The sequence below is a fragment of the Dipodomys merriami genome, unplaced genomic scaffold (genome assembly GCF_024711535.1).
Source record: "Dipodomys merriami isolate MVZ:Mamm:240054 unplaced genomic scaffold, mDipMer1.0.p SCAF_638, whole genome shotgun sequence".
Classification (NCBI taxonomy): domain Eukaryota; kingdom Metazoa; phylum Chordata; class Mammalia; order Rodentia; family Heteromyidae; genus Dipodomys; species Dipodomys merriami.
Genome location: NW_027206222.1, coordinates 25,308 through 45,404, shown reverse-complemented (window position 1 = coordinate 45,404; position 20,097 = coordinate 25,308). Strand labels below are relative to the sequence as shown.

The window sequence follows — 20,097 nt, the reverse complement described above, 5'->3', positions numbered from 1 at the left end:
CTGCGAGACATGTTCTGGTGGATGCTGCAAGTGACGATCTGATTCACATGGACTGTTGGCTGCTCTTCCCCACTGTCTTTCACCCTATCTGTGCCTCTGACCCTCAGCTAGGAGGTTGGTCTCTGCCTTTGGAACTGCTGTCCTATGTGCTGTCTCCTTGGTTCCTACACCCCTCACTCCACCCCCCCACCCAAATCTACTGAATCCCAGATCGTCATATGTTCCCTCCCTGTTATACTTCCAAGGGGCTCCACTTTGTTATCCTCAAGGCCTCCCCATCACTTCCTTCACTGTTCTTCAAGTTTCTCCATTCTTTGCCTTTGGTGTAAGCCTTTTTTTTGGTGGGAGCGGGGCGTCTGTTGTGGGGCTTGAACTCAGGGCTTGGGTGCTCTTCCTGAGCTCTTTTGTTCAAGGCTAGTTCTCTACCACTTTGAGCCACAGCACCACTTATGCTTTTCTGGTGGTTAATTAGAGATAAGAGTCTCACAGACTTTTTTGCCCAGTCTAGCTTTGAACTGCAATCTTCAGATCTCAGACTCCTGAGTAGTAAGGATTATAGGCATGAACCCTATAATTATAGACTTACAGGATTATAGGCTACAAACCCTGTTTTATTTTTAATCGCTGTCTTTGTCTATGTCTATCCTGCTCACTGAGATACTGTTCCCTGTACCACTAAACCTGCTCCTTTGCTTGCCATGTGAATTTTCTACTCATCTCCAAGTCCTATTATATAATCCCTTCCCTTTCTGACTCTATCCTACTTAGTACCATTGTTCACTACCTTAGCTGGGATCCCTGGGTGTACTTTTTTCATATTTTATGGTATAACATGGCTTCTGCCTATCTCTTTTCTCCTCTCCTACTATCTTGTATCATCCCATCCCATCCTTTCCCATCCCTCCTTCCTTCTTTCTTTTTCACTGGGGATTGAAGCCGGGACCTCACATGCAGTAGGAAAATGCTCTACATGACTAGTTTCATTTACATGTTCAGAACGTGAGAAGGCTTCAGGTTTGATTGATCACTCATATATGCATAGAATGTGTGCTGTATGGAAGTCATCATGCTGGGATGGACAGCAATCCTCGGCCAGGAAGCTGGGACTGGGAAGAGAGTGGAATGAATGTAAGACCCACCTCTTCTATGATGTCACTCACAGGAGGAGAATGGATATGGACATTGAATAAGTAGACTACAATAAAAAATTCATTGCAAATATGTTCTATGAAAGAATAATTCAGGATGGCATGAGAGGAAGTCTCAGTAGCAAAATGTTTGTAGGTTCTAAGAGTCCTGGAATATACCTGTAAGGGATGAGTCTCTGTTATGGATATATTCAGAGCCCTCAACACTGACCTAAATTATATTATATGGTGGGAACCCTACTTTGCCAGCCTGTAAGAGAGAACACAATCAGGGCATGTTTGTATTTGTGTTACAAATTTCCCAGGCAGCTCTGATGCAGGGGCTTAGACTAATATAGCCAAAAGAGGGGAAAGGGGAAATAAACATACAGGATCACCAGCTTATGAGATAAAGTATTGTTTGAGAGAGCAGAGAGAAATGTGAGAGCAAACTAGAGAACATGATTATTGCTTACGCAGTGTTCTGGCTGTGTTCTTTCTGTACCAAGAGGATTGTGAGAAGTCTGCCTTGGGTGTTGAAAAGGATTTGGATGTGGCTGTTATTTATTGAAATTGATAAGATGGGTTTGGGGGAGAGAAGGTTGAGTTCTGTTTTATATCTTTGTATCTCTATTAATTAAATTTTTGGCCTCAAGTGACAGCACATTCAAATGAAATAGACTTATGGGGAAAAGAAAGAGGTGGATGAATTGGCTCACATAATTAGAAAATCCATAGCTCTAGTCAGTGCTGAGATTTTGGTCTCTAATACCATTCTGCAAAACAAGGAGAAATGGCTCGTTCTAGAACTGGGACAAAGAATGTATAATAAAGAGCCTGGGGTATCTGATAGTACCAGAAAGGAAGGAAGGAAGCCACACACAGCAAGGATGCGTGAGGTTATAGGAAAGTAAAGGAGAGAGCTCACAGTGGTCCATGCTGAGATAACATGCACTACAGAAATAAAGTATTGAATTGTAAACTATAATGTAAAATGAGTGCAGCCTGATGTAAATAAGTCATTTCATAAGTTAATAAGTGAGAGAGGATAGTAAATTTCCCATTCACCAGAGTTCATAATAATTTTTAAAAGATTTTTGTATTAGCTCATACTAGTTGTACAAAGGAATTTCACAGTGACATTTCCACACACACATACAATATACCCTGCTGAACAGTTTCATTGTTCTGTTCATATACATGCATATAATGTACATTATTCATATTCACCCTCTACATTTGTGCTCTCCACCCCCTCTGATACCACTCTCCCCAACCAAGCCTGTTTAACTTTCCTGCCATTCTTATTATTTTTCTTTCTTGTCTGAGTCCTGGAGCCTGAACTCAGGGCTTGGGTTTTAGCCTTGAACTTTTGTGCTCAAGATTAGCACTTAAACCAGAGCTCCACTTCTGGCTTTTTTTTTTTATCGGTCATGGGGCTTGAACTCTGGGCCTGGGCACTGTCCTTGAGCTCTTCCACTCAAGGCTAGCACTCTACCACTTGAGCCATAGTTCCACTTCTGGTTTTCTGGTAGTTAATTGGCGATAATAGTCTCACGGTCTTTCCTGCCCACACTAGCTTTGAACCTTGATTCTCAGATCTCAGCCTCTTGAGTAGCTGGGATTACAGGCATAAGCCACCAGTGCCCAGATAACTTCTGGCTTTTTATTTTAGTAGTCTATTGATGATAAGAGTCTCATGGACTTTTCTGTCTGGGCTGGCTTTGAGCTGTGATTCTCAGATCTCAGTCTCCTGAATAGTTAAGATTATAGGTGTGAGCCAATGGCACCCAGGTTTTTATATTTTTCACTATGTATTAATTGTACAAAGGGATTTCACCATGGTATTTCATAATGCATATATTATAATTTAATCAGATTAACTTCATTTCTTGTTCTCTCTTTCTATGTCCCCCTATATCCAATTATACAGCAGCTTCATATATAGACAATAGAGCATTTGGTTATTTTTTTGTCCTCCTCAAAAAATAGGTTGTGGAGCCTAATTCTTCAGGCTTCAAGTGGACTGCACAAAGTAGCTGTTTTTGGAATATTACAATACAGACAGGGGGAAGAGTAATTTCACAGTAGAGAAACCCAGAAACACTCCATTCCACAGGAAGTAGTGTGTACCCCTGCTTTGATATGATAAACCCTTACCATGTTCCCTGCCCCTTCTCTTCCAACCCATATTCCCACCTAATCAGCAGGAAAACATGAGAAGCCTCAAGTGAGGAGTATTTCATAGGATATCAATGAGATGCAGTGAAAAACTGCCACTAGAGACAGGGTAGCTAAATGCTATATGCTCATCTGGCATGAGATTCTACAACTACAGGATTTCAGGAAAAAATTAAGAAAATCAGAGGGTGTATTTCAGTTAGTAATAACATATCAGTGTTGGCTTATTAGATGAAATATGCTGTTGTATAAGATGTTGACAATAGAAGAAACTGGATATGGGGTATATGGAAACTTTGTACTATCCTCACAATTTATTTATTTATTTTTTTTTAAATTGTATTTTATTTTATTTGAGAACATACTGTACAGGGGGGCTACAATTACATGGGCAGGATAATGCATACATTGCTTACCAAGCATTGCAGCCTCCTCCTTTGTTTACCCTTCACTTCCCTTCCCCGCCTCCCCCCTCCCCCCACCCAATTTTACCCCCCTCCCCCCACCCAATTATACCCCCCTCCCCCCCCACACCGACATTGTAAAGCTGGTTTTTTTGTACTTCTCATTGTTGCAACAGGTCCACCTGAATCCTTAAACGACTTGTTTGTCCCCATCTCCTCCACATGTTATACTGACATCAAATATAGTGAAAGCGGGGGTTACACTGTGGGGGAGGGACATACAAAGCAACAAAGAAATAATCTTATAAATGCGTTAGAAACACATGTATGAAATAAACGAAAACATTAAAATACATATTTAAGGGTTCATTTTCCTAACATCACATTATCTGACCTTTTCCCCTTGACTCATACCTATACTAGATATTGCAAATAAGGGAAACCATGGGACCTATGCTTCTTTGGGCCTGGCTTACTTCACTTAATATAATTTTTTCCAAACCTTTCCATTTCCTAACAAATGGGGAAATGTCATTCTTTCTGATGGAGGCATAGAATTCCATTGTGTATATATACCACATTTTCTTGATCCATTCATCTACTGAGGGGCATCTGGGTTGGTTCCATATCTTAGCTATGGTAAATAATGCTGCAATAAACATAGTTGTGCTGGTAGCTTTAGTGTGGTCTTGTTTGTAAACATTTGGGTAAATGCCCAAAAGTGGGATTGCTGGATCATAGGGGAGATCTATGTGAAGTCTTCTGAGGAACCTCCATACTGCTTTCCAAAGTGGTTGAACAAGTTTACATTCCCACCAACAATGAAGTAAGGTTCCTTTCTGTCCACATCCCCTCCAGCATCTGTTGTTGTTAGAGTTCTTGATTTTTGCTATTCTAACTGGAGTGAGGTGATATCTCAATGTTGTTTTGATTTGCATTTCTTTTATGGCTAGGGATGTTGAACATTTCTTCATGTGTCTATTGGCCATCCTTGTTTCTTCTTCAGAGAAGCTTCTCTTTAAGTCTTTCGCCCACTTATTTATTGGGCAGTTGATTCTTTGAGGATTTGTTGGGTGGTTTAATTTTTTGAGTTCCAAGTATATTTTAGATATGAGACCCTTGTCCGTTGTATGGCTAGTAAAGATCTTCTCCCAATCGGTGGGCTTTCTATTGATCTTGCCAGCTATGTCATTTGCCCTGCAGAAGCTCTGCAATCTTATGCAATCCCATTTGTCCAACCTTTCTTTGATTTGTTGTGCTTCCGGGTCTCTATTCAGAAAATTTCGACCTGAGCCAAGGAGACCTAGGGTTTCTCCTATTCCATCCTGTAATGTTTTCAGAGTGTCTGCTTTGAGTTCAAGGTCTTTGATCCATTTGGAGTTGATTCTGGTGCAGGGTGATATATAAGGATCTAGCTTTAGTTTTCTACAAGTAGTTAACCAATTTTGCCAGCACCATTTACTGAAGAGGCTGTCTTTCTTCCATTCTATTGTTTTAGCTTCCTTATCGAAGATTAGATGGCTATAGGTCTGTAGGTTCATTTCTGGGTTTTCAATTCTATTCCATTGGTCCTGAGGTCTGTTCTTATGCCAATACCAAGCTGTTTTGATTACTATGGCTTTATAGTAGAGTTTGAAATTTGGTATTGATATTCCTCCAGCAGTGTTCTTTCCGTTGAGGAGAGTTTTTGCTATTCGGGGTCTTTTATTGTTCCATATGAATTTTTGGATTGCCTCCTCTATTTCCTTGAAGAATGAGGGTGGAATTTTGATAGGTATCGCGTTGAATTTGTAGATAGCCTTGGGAAGTATTGCCATTTTCACGATGTTAATCTTGCCAATCCAGGAGCATGGGAGGTTTTGCCATTTTTTAAGTTCTGTGTTGATTTCCTTTTTCAAGATTTTAAAGTTTTCATCATAGAGGTCCTTCACTTCTTTGGTTAAGTTAATTCCTAGGTATTTTATTTTTTGTGGGGCTATTACAAATGGAGTTGCTTTCCTAATTTCAGCCACACTTTTCTCATTGTTGGCATATAGAAAAGCCATTGATTTTTGGGGGTTAATTTTATAACCTGCTACTTTGCCAAAGTTTTGAATCAGCTTGAGTAATTTGGGAGTGGAGTCTATGGGATTCTTTAAATACAAGATCATGTCATCTGCAAAGAGGGAGAGTTTTATTTCTTCTTTCCCTATTTGGATCCCCTTTATGTCTGCATCTTGTCTTATTGCTGTAGCTAGGCATTCTAATACTAGATTGAAGAGAAGTGGAGAGAGTGGGCATCCTTGTCTTGTTCCTGAGTTAAGAGGAAATGGCTTTAGTTTTTCACCATTGAGTATAATGCTGGCTGTAGGTTTGTCATATACAGCCTTTATTGTATTGAGGAATGTTCCATGGATTCCTAATTTTTCCAGAACCTTCATCATAAAGGGGTGTTGGATCTTGTCAAATGCTTTTTCTGCATCTATTGAGATAACCATGTGGTTCTTATTCTTGCTCCTGTTGATGTGATGAATAATATTAATTGATTTGCGTATATTGAACCAGCTTTGCATCCCTGAAATGAATCCTGTTTGATCATGGTGTATGATTTTTTGGATGAATTGTTGAAGTCGAATGGCCAAAATTTTGTTGAGAAGTTTTGCATCAATGTTCATCAAAGAAATGGGTCTATAGTTCTCTTTCTTTGATGAGTCCCTGCCTGGTTTTGGGATGAGGGTTATGATGGCTTCATAGAATGTGTTCGGTAGTGAGCTTTCTCTTTCAATTTCATTGAAGAGTTGGAGGAGTATTGGTGTGAGCTCTGCTTTGAAGGCCTTGTAAAATTCCGCTGTAAAACCATCTGGTCCTGGACTTTTCTTAGCTGGGAGGTCTCTTATTGCTGTTTCTATTTCAATGCTTGATATGGGCCTGTTAAGCTGGTTTAACTCATCTTGGTTTAGTTTTGGCATGTCAATATTTGCTAGGAAAAGGTCCATTTCTGTCAAGTTCTCAAACATAAAGTTTTGAGAAGTATCCCCTAATAATGTTCTGAATCTTGGTTGTTTCCGTGGTGATGTTTCCATTCTCATCTCTGAGTTTATTAATTTGGGTGTGTTCTCTCCTTTTTCTGATAAGGTTTGCTAAGGGTCTGTCAATTTTGTTAAGTTTTTCGAAGAACCAACTCTTTGTTTTGTTGATTCTTTCTATAGTTTTTTTGGATTCTAATTCATTTAATTCTGATTTAATTTTGATTATTTCTTTCCGTCTACTGGATTGGGGTTTATCTTGCTGCTCTTTTTCAAGGAGGTTTAGATGTGTCATTAAATTGTTAGTTTCCGATCTCTCCAATTTGTTGATGTAGGAGCTCAGAGCTATAAACTTGCCTCTGAGTACTGCCTTTGCTGTGTCCCAGAGGAGCTGGTAATTTGTGTGTTCATTTTTGTTGAATAGCATGAACATTTGAATTTCCTTTCTAATCTCTTCCATGACCCACTCATGATTCAGCAGTGTGTTGTTCAGCCTCCATGTGATACCGGACTTTCTTTGGTGGCTTTTGGTGTTGAGATCTAATTTTATTCCCTTGTGGTCAGAGAGAATGCAAGGTATAACTTCAATGTTTCTGAATTTAGACAAGTTTGCTTTGTGGCCTAAAATGTGGTCTATTTTAGAAAACGTTCCATGTGCTGCTGAGAAGAAGGTGTATTCTGTTGCTGCTGGGTGAAATGTTCGGTAAATGTCTGTTAAGTCTAGTTGATCTATGCAGCTGTTTAGATCTGCGGTTTCTCTGTTGAGTTTTTGCCGAGTTGATCTATCTAGTGGGGAGAGTGGTGTGTTAAAATCCCCAACAATTAATGTCTTTGGATCTATATGGGATTTGAGGGAAAGTAGTGTTTCTTTGATAAATTTGGGTGCTCCATTGTTTGGCGAATAGATATTTAGAATTGTAATATCCTCCTGAAGGAGAGATCCTTTAATTAGTATGTAGCGACCTTCTTTATCTCTTCTCACGAATTTTAGTTTGAAGTCTATTTTATCTGATATTAGGATTGCAACTCCCGCCTGTTTATGAGGGCCGTTTGCTTGGTAGATTTTGTTCCAGCCTTTAACTTTGAAAATATGTTTGTTTTTATGGGCAAGATGTGACTCCTGCAGGCAGCAGATAGAGGGGTCTTGTTTTTTAATCCAACTAGACAGTCTATGTCGCTTAATTGGAGAGTTCAGTCCGTTAACGTTAAGAGATAGGACTGAGAGGTATTTGGGGGTTCCTGCCATGTTATCCACCTTCTTGGGGGCTGTGAAAACTGGGTTCTTCCTAAGGTTCTTGGATTCTCAGTTTGGGTGCAGTTTCTTGGCCTTTGTTGCGTTCTTGTTGGTTTTCTATGTGTAGGACATCTTTAAGAATCTTTTGCAGGGCTGGTTTGGTGGAGATGTATTGTTTCAATTTTTCTTTGCTATGGAAGGTTTTTATTTGGCCTTCAGTTATGAAGGAGAGTTTAGCTGGGTACAGTATTCTTGGTTGATAGTTGTTTGTTTTTAGGGCATGGCATACGTCATTCCAGGCTCTTCTTGCTTTGTCTCTGCTGAGAAATCTGAGGTAATTCTAATTGGTTTCCCTTTATAGGTGATTAACCTTTTCTCCTTGACAGCTTTAAGGATCTTTTCCTTGGTCTGGGTTGATCCTGTGTGGATTATAATGTGACGGTGGGATGTCCTATTCTGGTCTGGTCTATTTGGGGTTCTAAAAGCTTCTTGTATCTGAATAGGTCTATCTTTTTGTATGTTTGGGAAGTTCTCTGCTAGGATCCTGTTAAACAAATTTCCTAGACCATTAACTTCTGTTTCTAGGTGCTCCTCTACACCCATTATCCTTAGATTGGGCCTTCTGATGGTGTCTTCCAGGTGTTGGATAGACCTATCATATTTCTTGGACTTGTCTTGGATGGTTGTATGTTCTTTCTCTATAATATCTAGGCTGTCTTCAATCCCTGAGATTCGATCTTCTGCATGGTCTAACCTGCTGTCAAGACTCTCTACTTTGTTTTTTATCTCTTTTCCTTCTAATTGGTCAGCTTTGATGGCTTCAAGTTCTTTGTTGAAGCTCTGTTTTAGGTCTTGTATGATTTTCTTTTCTTCCTTAATTTGGTGTTCAGTGTTTGTTCTCAAATCACTTAGTTGATTGGTTATGGTTTCTTTGGACTCCCATTCCTTCTGTTGGGTTCCCTTCAGCATTCCCTTTGTGGTCTCCCTGACTTCCTTCAGCTCTTTGTTAATGGATTCCATGAATGTCTTTAGTGATCTTTGTGTATTCTCTACCTGGTCTCTTAATTCGTGAATTACTCTTTGATTAGTTTCCTCCCTTCTGTGGGATTCCTGCAGTTCTCTTTGAGTGTTCTCTGCCTGCTCACGCCATTCCTCCCTTTCTCTTTGAGTATTCTCAAGTTGTTCACGCAAATCCTGTATCAGTTTTTGAGAAGCTTCCTCACGCTTATGATATTCCTGTATAAACTTCTGGGATGCCTCCTCTCTCTCCCTATCACGCTCATACAGAGTCCTTTGTACATTGTCAAACTTCTCATTTATCATGTTTGCTATTAGTGTTTGTAGAGCTATTTGGGAACTCTCCTCTGGATTATTCTTTATCTGTTCTAATCCCTGATTATCAAGGTTGGGAATTGAGATACCCGAATTTGCCATTTTTCTTGTGTTTTTCCGGCTTACTCGGCCCATTTGAGATAAAGATTGCACCAGTTTTGTGCTAGAACACTATCTTAAGGCAACCATCAACCAAAGTTTGCATTTGTACCATCAATAGTCTACAGATACAATCTAGTTCAACAGATACATCTATTCAACATCAAACGACTATATGTTAAAGGCCTTCGAACCGCAGAAAAGAATTTGGAAAACCAGAAATTATTAGGATTAGGGAGAGATGTGGGTAAAAAATAGGAATAGATTGGTGTGGGGAGGCACAGGGAGAGTTAACTATGTCCTAATCACAGTGCAGGAAGTGAGTTGGGTAGGATGCAAGTAGAGAGAGAGAGAAAAAGAAGAGACGGAAAGGGGAATAAAGAGAGACCAGAAAAAGAATAGAAACGTAAAAATTAATGTTTTTATAGAGGTTAAAAGACCGTCTATTTAGAGAGGAATGTGAATATGTTCAGAGAAGGGGAGGGACATAGAGGAGATGTGAAAAGCTTTAAGGATGGGAACGGGAGAAGAAAAGATCAGAAGTTCAGTAGAGCTAGATAAAAAACAAAAAGATAATTAAGAAAGAAAGAAAAAGAGAAAGAAGACAAGAAAAGAAAGGAAAACTCTTATTCACGTATTCCTAAAATAAAAATTATAAGATGAGAAAAAAAAAAGGTTTCTGGAAAACAATTATTTTTTTTTTCAGAAGAGGCAAAAATTAAAGATTAATAAAAGTTTTAGAAGGGAAAAAAATTTATATATATATATATAAGGTAACAAAAAACAAAAAACAAGCAAAAAAAAAGAAAAGAAGAAGAAGAAGAAAAAAAGAAAAAAAAAAGAAAAAGAAAAAAAAAAAGAAAAAAAAGTCTTTTGATTTTTTTTTGGGGGGGGGGAGGAGTGGGAAGAATCCTGTGTCTCCCTTTTGTCTGCAACCAGTCTCTTGTTGGAGTCTCTGGTCAGCTTGAGGTCCTGTGGCTTGATTGGTTTCTTAAGTCGGTTGGTTGGAAGAGGCAGAAAAAATGCTCTGCTTTACCCAAGATTTTGAGATCCCCCTCCCAGGTTAGTTTTCTGGGAGGGTGGTCTGCTTTGAGAGTCACAAAAGAGGGGGATGTGGTGATGAGGCTAGGTTCTGGGTAGAGTTGAGACCTTTCAATAAACAGTAGCTTTTCCCTGGGGCTATTTTGTGATAAAGCTCACAGCGCCCAGCCTGGAGCCATTCTCAGGGTTTCTGTTTTTCAATTGATTGTCGAGGCTGCTAGAGGGAGGGGCAGCCTCTGGTTCTGGTTACCCAGTGAAGCAAGGCACTCCGGTGGCTGGCGCCTGAGCTGGGTGACTTTTCCCTGGATGGAGCTGAGTCTGGCAGGTCACTTCGCCGTTAAGTTCTTGTGACCTGCTAAATGACTCATTTTATTCCAAGGCCTGAGCTGGAGCTAGCAGCTCCTCCGAACTTTGTCGGTATCCAAGATGGAGATCACCGGTGCTGGGGGGGGAGGGGTGGCCTTCCCTCCTCTGCTCCCTGAGGAGTGAGGATGTCGGGCTTGTACTCACGCCGAGTCTTGGATCCTGGGTCGTCTCTGGTCTGCAAACAGCAGGATGAAGATGTTCGGTCCTTGTCGGTTCTTGTTGGTGTTGAGTAGAATCCGCTCGTCTGCTGCGTCTGGCTCCTTCGTCCCCGACTCTCTGTGTCTCAGGTATGTCTCCGTGGCGGTGGTCGCCGCCGTGGCCCCGCCGCCGGAGCGGCAGCTGCTGCGTTTCCTTGGCTTCCCCTCTCTTGTCTAACTCTCTGTCCTGTGATGACTCACTTGGTGTGATTCTCTGGCTTAGGACTGTTCACTGGAACTCTAAAACTCCTTTCTATGCGAGAGCTTGTTCAGATTCCAGCTTCTCCTCCGCCATCTTCCTGGAACTCCTATCCTCACAATTTAAAAGGAAGCAATCCTACAATAAAAAGCTTTTTGAATTTTTTTCATTCTGTAGCTCAACATTCTTCAGATATGTCCGGATCAAGGATCTCAAGTGGTAATACCCAATTTTCCTTTTCAGTCTTATAGCTGTGTTGGTTGTGCTTGCAGGCAAGCTTCCTTTACTTATTTGAACCATAGTACCCCAGACCTATATTATCTTAGGAGAACAAAACATCTGTTTCTAACAGCTTTAAAGACTCAGAGTTGGACTATGCGCCTGTCCTGGTGCCAATCAGTGTGGGCAGCAGGAGTTGAGGTTCTGACTCGCCAGGTTTCAGTCACCAGGTCTACTTCCAGAGTTACAGTTCAGGGAGCTCCACTCCAACCCGATAGTGAGATGGATGAGGACAAAATCACTAGTGAGTTTTAAGTTTTAAGTTACCTAGAATATAACTTTTTAAGTAGAAGAGGGAACCTCACTCTGAACACTGAAATTCAACTTTAAGGAAGGGCAATGCTTGCTACTATTCAGAAAAAGCAATGGATGTCCCTGGGTAAGGATTCAGGTTAACAACAAGGATAAACAGGGGAAACCTAGGAAAATGTAAGTAATAAGAGCTGAGGGAGAGATGGGTGCTGCTGGCTCATGACTATAATCCTAGCTACTAAGGAGGCTGAAATTTGAGGATAGTGGTTTGAGGCCAGCCCAGGCAGAATAGTCCCCATGAGATGCTTATCTCCAATTAACTCTCCCCAAACTAGAAGTGGATCTGTGATTCAAAGTGGTAGAGCACTAGCCTTGAGCAAAAGAGCTCAGTACCCAGGCCCTGAGTTTAAGCCCCACAATCCTTCAAAAAGAACTAAAGACTTCACGAAGATTAAAACCAAGTGAAAGTGGAACGAAAGGACCCAAGAGAACTCTGTGGGAGAGACCCAGCTGCTCTCCTATACTTTCTACCATTCTCTAAGCTTCTGTAATCTTCTAGTTCCTATCCAGAAAGGAAGTGATATCTTGGCCATCTTTGGCAGATCCTGTTATATTCACTGACTGTGGTGCTCTTTGGCCAGCCTGTAAATAAGTTTGGCTCAAGTAAGTAGTCACCTTTTGCTCTAACCAGTGGCTGTAAATATTGATGCTGCTTTCTAGTCTGAGGCTGTGATTGAGGTAAGTTCAGCCTGAAAAGGAAGTTGAAGCCAGGACAGGCACACTGACTGGGACATGATAACTATTCTCTCAAACACATTTTCACTGGGAAATGCATTTCCTGCATGCATATTGTAGTTTGCAAATACTTAGGAACCAATTCAAACGATCTAAACTTTCCATCCTAAACATAATGCCATTTAGTATATTTTTTTTCCATTAGCCTGGCACAAAAGCACTCCCTGTAGCTTATGGTTGCTTTCTGTAGGTTTTCTCAGTCAACTTTAGGCTCCATACTTTCACCAGAAAATATATAAGGCAGAACACAAAAGCTTTTTGTGAAGTGTTCCTGGCAACTGACTCCAGGGAAAAAGATAGAAATAGAGCCGATCCATCAGTGAGTTCCAGAAGCGCTCATTCCAAACCTCCCTTTATTAATCTCCATGAAATATTTCTTTACCAAGTTGTGCATCACAAAATACAATATAACATTCATATGTAGTGATATAGAGGATTGCTTTAAGCAAAACTTGTTGTAGTCTGTATAATGAATACGGCAATAAAAATACATATTCATCGCCAGAGCACAAATCATAGCAATTTAAGCCATCTTCTCTCTAGCTCTAGTATTTTGAAAGGAAAATGTATGAGTGGGCCCCTCCTCATTCTCTAGGAGGAAACCCCTCTGCAGGCTGTTGCTCAGAGCTTGTTTATTTCCAGAACTTTCTCATCAGGACTCTGGGAGTGAGTGTTGAGAGGCTATTATTTGCAACACAACCAAAGCAGCTTTGCCAGGCTCACCGCACAGTAGGAAATTAGTTTGTTTTGTCTATTTTGGAGATATGAGTTTGCTCACATTCTCTGAAAACATGTTACCCTGAATACATCATTTCAGCCCTAGGCTGGAAAGCTGGAGGGGGCGGGCGGGAGGAAGAAGTCATTAAACTTTTGATTTTCTTTTTCTTTTTCAAGTGGGAAAGCTCATTCTTTGAGGCTTGTTGAAACAGTATTTAAGGGGCATGATGGTGGGTTTAAATAAGAGGGTTTGTGGTGGGACCTAGGGTTCAGAGGAAGTAAGTGTGTACCAAGGGATGGGATAAAGGTGAGCAGTGTCCATTGATAATCACACTAGACCCATGAGCATGACCTCAAAGGGTTTAGACCATCCTTGAACCCTCACTGGGATTGGCATTAAAGGATATTTGCTTGGCCACGTGGTTTCTTCATCTTCTGTGGACTGTCACCCTCCCTTTGTTGTTGTTGCTTTTTATGGCACTAGGAGTTGAATTCAGGGCCTTGCACGTGCTAGGCAAATGCTGTACTACTTGAGGCATGCTCTAGTTCTTTTGCTTTTAGTTTGCTTTTCAGGTAAGGTACTCCCCAGGATGAAAAACTTCAACTCTCCTACTTCTGTCTCCTGATTGGCTGGGATTACAGACATACATTACTCTATGTCTTTTTTCCACCCCAGATTTGAGAACAGTCTTCCAAGAAGGCTCCAGGGTGGCTCAGTCTTCTTCTTCCTGAGCCTTAGTGTCGTGTCTGGTACATAGTTGCTGCTCACTAAATACCCGATGAACGAGTGAACCAATTTCCCTCTCCTGATGGTACTATTACTTGGTTCTTCAGAGAAACAGACCTCTCTTATCCTCTTTTCTGGATCTCAGATCCTGTCTTCTTTTGTTAACTCTCTTTAAATTGTTACTGGCACCTAAATTAATTTGAGATTAAAAAAGAATAGAGCCAAATCACATTCAAAATGTTCTGGCTTCGAGGCTTATTTATAACTTCTCAGACATCACGATTTGAAAGAGGAAGGGGGCTGCTGAACACAAAATTCGAAAGAACATTTGAAAATAAGAAATAGAATCACATGTCATCCTAATTAACCAGCGGTAGAGTAGAAATTCTGCACTTCTGTCATGTTGCCACTGTGCAAGAGCAAACTGTGACATTAGTTTAATTACATAAATTTATGAGATGAAAGGAACAACTTTTATAATCATTCAGACAATATTCCTATTCAGATTGCCTTGCAATATCTTTATTTAGTCCTTATTAAAGTATTTATTAGATTCATTTTTTTCAGAATGCCTCAAACCTACCTAATGTTTCAAGCATCAAAGGTACACTTTTAATTTCCCTTTTCTAATTTCTTTTAATGTGTGTGCTTATCAAATACTGTTGCTCATAAACTCATCACCCTGTGGGCATTAAATTTTCGCTTTCCACACTCCCCAGTGTGGTCAGCACAACTGAGAGGAAGAGTAGAAGAAAAGGCCTCCAGGCATGATTCTCCACGGGACTGATTCACATCGTAAGCAGTAGTAAGTCTTCTGCATCGTCATCATTGTTATCACCATCACCACCATCACCATCATCTTTCTGACTTAGGGACCAGCTAATAGTTTCCATCAGTCATCACCACGTCTCCTTGAAGAGGCACACTATCTTCTCTGTTCATACCTCCTTCTAAGGAGTGACTGTCTCTCTCCTGACTGTCTAGGGAGCCATGTTTGTTGTCATACGAATCTGCCTCATCCTCTTCACAACCCGTCATCTAACTCAAGGATTGGCCAGCATCTGGGAGATGTGCAGCCTGTTTGAAAATACTAGACTGGCCAACAGTCTAGTATCCCAACAGTCCCTCGGGCATTTGATCCATGCCCAGAAAGGCTCTGCTATTTTTCAGTGGCTACTGAAGCAGAAAAGCTAGAAGATTGAACTGCTATTCTCAGCTAGGGGTTCATGAACTTACTTATAGGTGGTGTAAAATGTTGGGTTTCTACATAAACATGAAATGAATCGCTTCACCAACTTGAAGTATAAGAAAGATCATTCCCTCACTCCCCCATTCCATAGTCCATTCCATAGTTTCTCTGACCTGCTCTAAATCTCTCTTACCCACTGAATGATCCAAGAACCTTGCAGTTCTACAGTCCAAAGGGACTCTGTCCATTTCCCAAGCAAAGAAAACACTCGAATCCTATTGGCCACTGCTACTAAAGTTCCCTACTGCCATCTGGAGTCTTGGTCCAGCCTGGTGTCCACAGTCAGAGACACACATCATGGTTGTTCTGATGGAATGCAGCCAGGTCATGGAGGGAAGATGGAGAGTTGTCTCTTGGAGTCAAGCCCAAGAACTCACTGCTTTCCAGCCATGGTTTGGGGCAGTGCCCACTCATGGATCTGGTGTTACACAGACCCAGAGCTCTGTTATCTGTTCTTCCAGGGGACATGAGCCCTTGAAACACTAAGCAATCTGTTCCACTCCTCCCTTGCCATCATGGGGATACTTATGCTTCATTCACCCTTCGAAGTGAAGCACACAGTGATAACAGGGTTGTCTGTTTCCCACTCTTGCTTTTTCCTCTAAGGGAGGAAAATGGGTTTCTGACTCTTCTCTCACTAGTGCAGGGGGGAAATAATTCAAAACCAATAACTTAGCTAAGTTTAATACTTAGTTAAGCATTTCAGTCACTCAGAATTTGTCTGAGAAGAGTGTACTCAATCTTTATCAGATTGTCAAAGGCATCATGATTTAGAAATATATAAGTAGATAAGCAGATGTGTGTGTGTGTGAGAGAGAGAGAGACAGAGAGACAGAGACAGAGAGTCACTTCTAGGGAGACATCTAGGGGCCATATGGGAGCTGATATCATGCATCCCCTGACAGTGACTGAGAGAGGTAAGCCGGTCTGAAGTCACAGAATGGGCTGGAGCACAGCTGGGACTGATGAGTGGCAGCACTCAGGAGCAACAGTACAATAAGCCTGAGTCTCACAGGTGCCATGTTGGGAGCTAATATGAATAAAACTACAGTATTCACACAAAAATTCCTTATGCCAAGAGTTGTTTCAGGGACTATCATCTGGGGAGGAAGGAAGTGTTCTCTAGGCTGGGTCTCAGGAATTTTCTTGACCTATTCTTAAAAGACCAGCTCATAGGTATTTTAGGCTTGGAAGTCACATGTCTTGTGGCAACTACTCAAGTGGTTAAGACAATTCAAATGGTTTAACACAACACACACACACACACACACACACACACACACACACACACACACACACTGCATGTAGTTGTTCTCTAATCAAATTGTTTGCAAAGTCAATAACAAACTGGATATCTCCAGTGAGATATAATACACACACACACACACACACACACACACACACACACACATACACACACACACAAAGAGGCAAATGCAACATTGGAGAAAAGACAATACCTTTATAAATGGTGTTGTAAAAATTGCTTGTCCATTTGAAGCTTGATCCTTATCCCTCACCCTATACAAAAATCAACTCTAAATGAATCAAAGAACTTAAAGTAAGATCTGAAATTTTAAATATCATACAGGAAAACATATGGGAAACCCTGAAAGCTATAGGCACAGGAACTATTTTCTGAATGGTACTCCAATAGCCTGGAAAATAAGAACATAATTAACAAATAGGAATATATCAAATTAAAATGTTTCTGCATAGTAAAGGAAACAATTACCAGAACCTACCAGACATGCCATAGAATGGGGGAAGATCTTTTCCAGTTATTCAACAGAGAAAGGATTAACATCTAGAATATTTTAAAAGCCCCCAAAATTAAATGGCAAAAAAAACAAATAACCCAACTAACAAGTACACAAATGGATAAGAAACCCAAATGGATAATAGATACATGAAGATATGTTCAACCTCTTTGGCCATATAGGAAATGAACATTGAGAGTACACTATGATTCCAACTCACACCAGTCAGAATGTAAACCATCACAAAACAAATGCTGGTGAAGATGTGTGGGTATGGGAACTAACAAAACCACTACAGAAAGCAGGTAAGTGATTCCTCTAAAAATTAAAAATAGGTCTTTCTTGTGACTTCACTATACCACTATCATGCAAATACTGAAAGAAGAACAAATCACTATACAACAAAGATACTTGCATACCTATGTTTATTACAGAGTTATCACGAGACCTAAATGGAATCAGGCAAGGAGTCCAACAACAAACAGATGAATGGATAAAGAAGATATGGTACATATATACCATGGAACATTACACAGTCCTAGAGAAAAATGCAACCATTCTATTTTCAGAAAAATGGATAGACTTGGAGCACATCATGTTGAGCAAGATAAGCCAAGATTAAAAAGCCAAATATTACATGTTTTCATTCCTATGTAGATGCTAGACCTAAAGACATATATTAATGGACAGATACATATACATACATACATACATACAGACAGACAGACAGACATTTTATATGTATATCCATAGAACATGACTCTGTGGTTCTATATTGGAGCCTAAGGGAAGAGGAGACAGGAAAAAAAAGATGAAGGGCAAATAATTTTGAAAGACATTGAAACTATGTATAAAGTGGGCCTAAAGAGGCTCAAGGAAAGCTGTTCTATTAATCAATAGGAGCCTTGCCAGAGGGCAGAGAGGGAAAAAGCAGTAGAGATGGTTGATCTGAGTAAGGTTTAGTACATATACACTTGGAGCATCATGGTGGTGCCTTTGGTACAATTAATACACACTAACAAATAGATATCTCAATGATGCCAAAGTGGAACAAGCTCCATGGAAGAGGGTGGGTGCACGGGTAGGGGAGGACTAACCTAATGAAGGGAGCGAAAGAGAGTGAATGTGGTTGAAGTAGTTTGTTAGCATGTATGAAAATAGAACAGGTGAAGCGTGCTAAAAGTGTTTTTGGAAGGGTGAGTGGGAGAGAGGATGTGTTCTAGGTGTGCAGATTTTTTATTTATTTATTTTTTGTCGGTCGTGGGGCTTGAACTCTGGGCCTGGGCGCTGTCCCTCAACTCTTCAGCTCAAGGCGAGCACTCTACCACTTGAGCCACAGCGCCACTTCCAGGTGTGCAGATTTTTATAGATACATATGTTCCTAGCTACTCAGGAGGCTGAGATCTGAGGATCACCATTCGAAGCCAACCTGCACAGAAAAGTCTTTGTGGGACTCATCTCCAATTAACCACTCAAAATCTGGAAGTGGAACTGTGGTTCAAAGTTAGCCTTGAGCAGAAGAGTTAAGGGACAGCACCCAGGCCCAGAGGTTAAGCCCCACAATCGCCAAAAAAGAAAAAAAAAAATAGTAACTTGATGGAATGAACTAGACTCTAGAATCCAGAACTCGTCAAGTCTCTTATCTTTGGGTTTTATTTGGGTCTAAGTATATTCTCACATGGCTCCTCTTCATTGGAGCCAACTTGATGGTGCTCTGTCTTGGCAGCGAACAAGCCCTTCCAGGGCTCCTGGCCAGCCCTCTACAGGGAGCTGTAACTGCCTGAGAGCCCGACACCAGGATCCCAGTAGCCAAACAGCTTGCCTGGGATATCACAGCTCACAGACAGATGTGCCTGGCCCCGCCAGTCAGCCATTAAAACCCTATGGAAACCACTCCATCTTCCCCAGGCAGGGATAGAAAAGCTGCCTTTTCTCCGGTTCCGTTCCATCTTACCTCAGAGTTATGTCATTGCCGTCTGCCCTTCGCATGCTTGTGTTCCAGCTCATCCACAATTGTTTGTTGTTAGTGCTAAACCTGACAGGAGATGGAGAAAACCACACAGCCAAGGTCAGAGAGCAGCAAACTCTCTCCTCCATTAGATCTTGATCTTTATACTGAAGCGATCAAAAAAAAAATCACCTGAATGTTTTCTCTGAGTATTTGGCTAGGATGGCAAGGGCCATTCCCAAGCTACATTCTTCAGATCCAGAAGCTTTGGCTCATTTACGTCCAGTCTTTCAGGCTCCAGAACAAGGACTAAAGAGAAAAAGGGAAACCATGGTATAGGTATGAATCAAGCGGAAAAGGTCAGATAATGTGATGTTAGGAAAATGAACCCTTAAATATGTATTTTAATTTTTTCGTTTCTTTCATGCATGTGTTTCTAACGCATTTATAAGATTATTTCTTTGTTGCTTTGTATGTCTCTCCCCCACAGTGTAACCCCTGCTTTCACTATATTTGATGTCAGTATAACATGTGGAGGAGATGGGAACAAACAAGTCGTTCAAGGATTCAGGTGGACCTGTTGCAACAATGAGAAGTACAAAATGTCATGTCAAAACCAACTTTACAATGTCGGTGTGGGGGGGGAGGGGGGTATAATTGGGTGGGGGGAGGGGGAGGCTGGGAAGGGAGGTGAAGGGTAAACAAAGGAGGAGGCTGCAATGCTTGGTAAGAAATGTATGCATTATCCTGCCCATGTAATTGTAGCCCCTCTGTACAGTATGTTCTCAAATAAAATAAAATAAAATTAAAAAAAAAAGAAGAAAGAAAGAAAGAAAAAAAAAAAGAGAAAAAGGGAATCTGTATTAGGTAGTATTTTTGTGTCACCCTTAGGGGGATACATAGCAGATTCCAAAATCTGTTTATTTTCCTGGGCCTCAAGGACGCCAGCTACTTGAATCAGAAGTCGAAGCTTTGTTAATTGTTTTTCTCTTCAATTGTCTCTCATTTAGAGGATTCAATTCGTATTGGAAATACACTGTGACCTTTCTGTTTTGTAGCTGAGTGGTAAGAAGGGCCCTCAAGTGTCTGGGAAGGGTACTTTGGAGTGGTATACACCTGCTTTCTTTGACCGCATGCCAGAAGGAGTGGTCCCTGAGGGCTCTGAACATTTCCAGGCAAGAAAGC

General features: G+C 40.9%; 1 long non-coding RNA gene across 2 annotated transcripts in view; it reads left to right on the top strand.

Annotated features, from left to right (window-relative positions):
• Positions 1-19,523, top strand: part of LOC138815317 (uncharacterized) — a 317,682-nt gene extending 298,159 nt beyond the window's left edge. For both annotated transcript variants that reach the window (XR_011368287.1, XR_011368288.1), the window contains one exon: positions 19,403-19,523. This is a non-coding gene — a long non-coding RNA (uncharacterized lncRNA). The remainder of the gene's footprint in view (positions 1-19,402) is intronic.
• Positions 19,524-20,097: the final 574 nt, after the last annotated feature.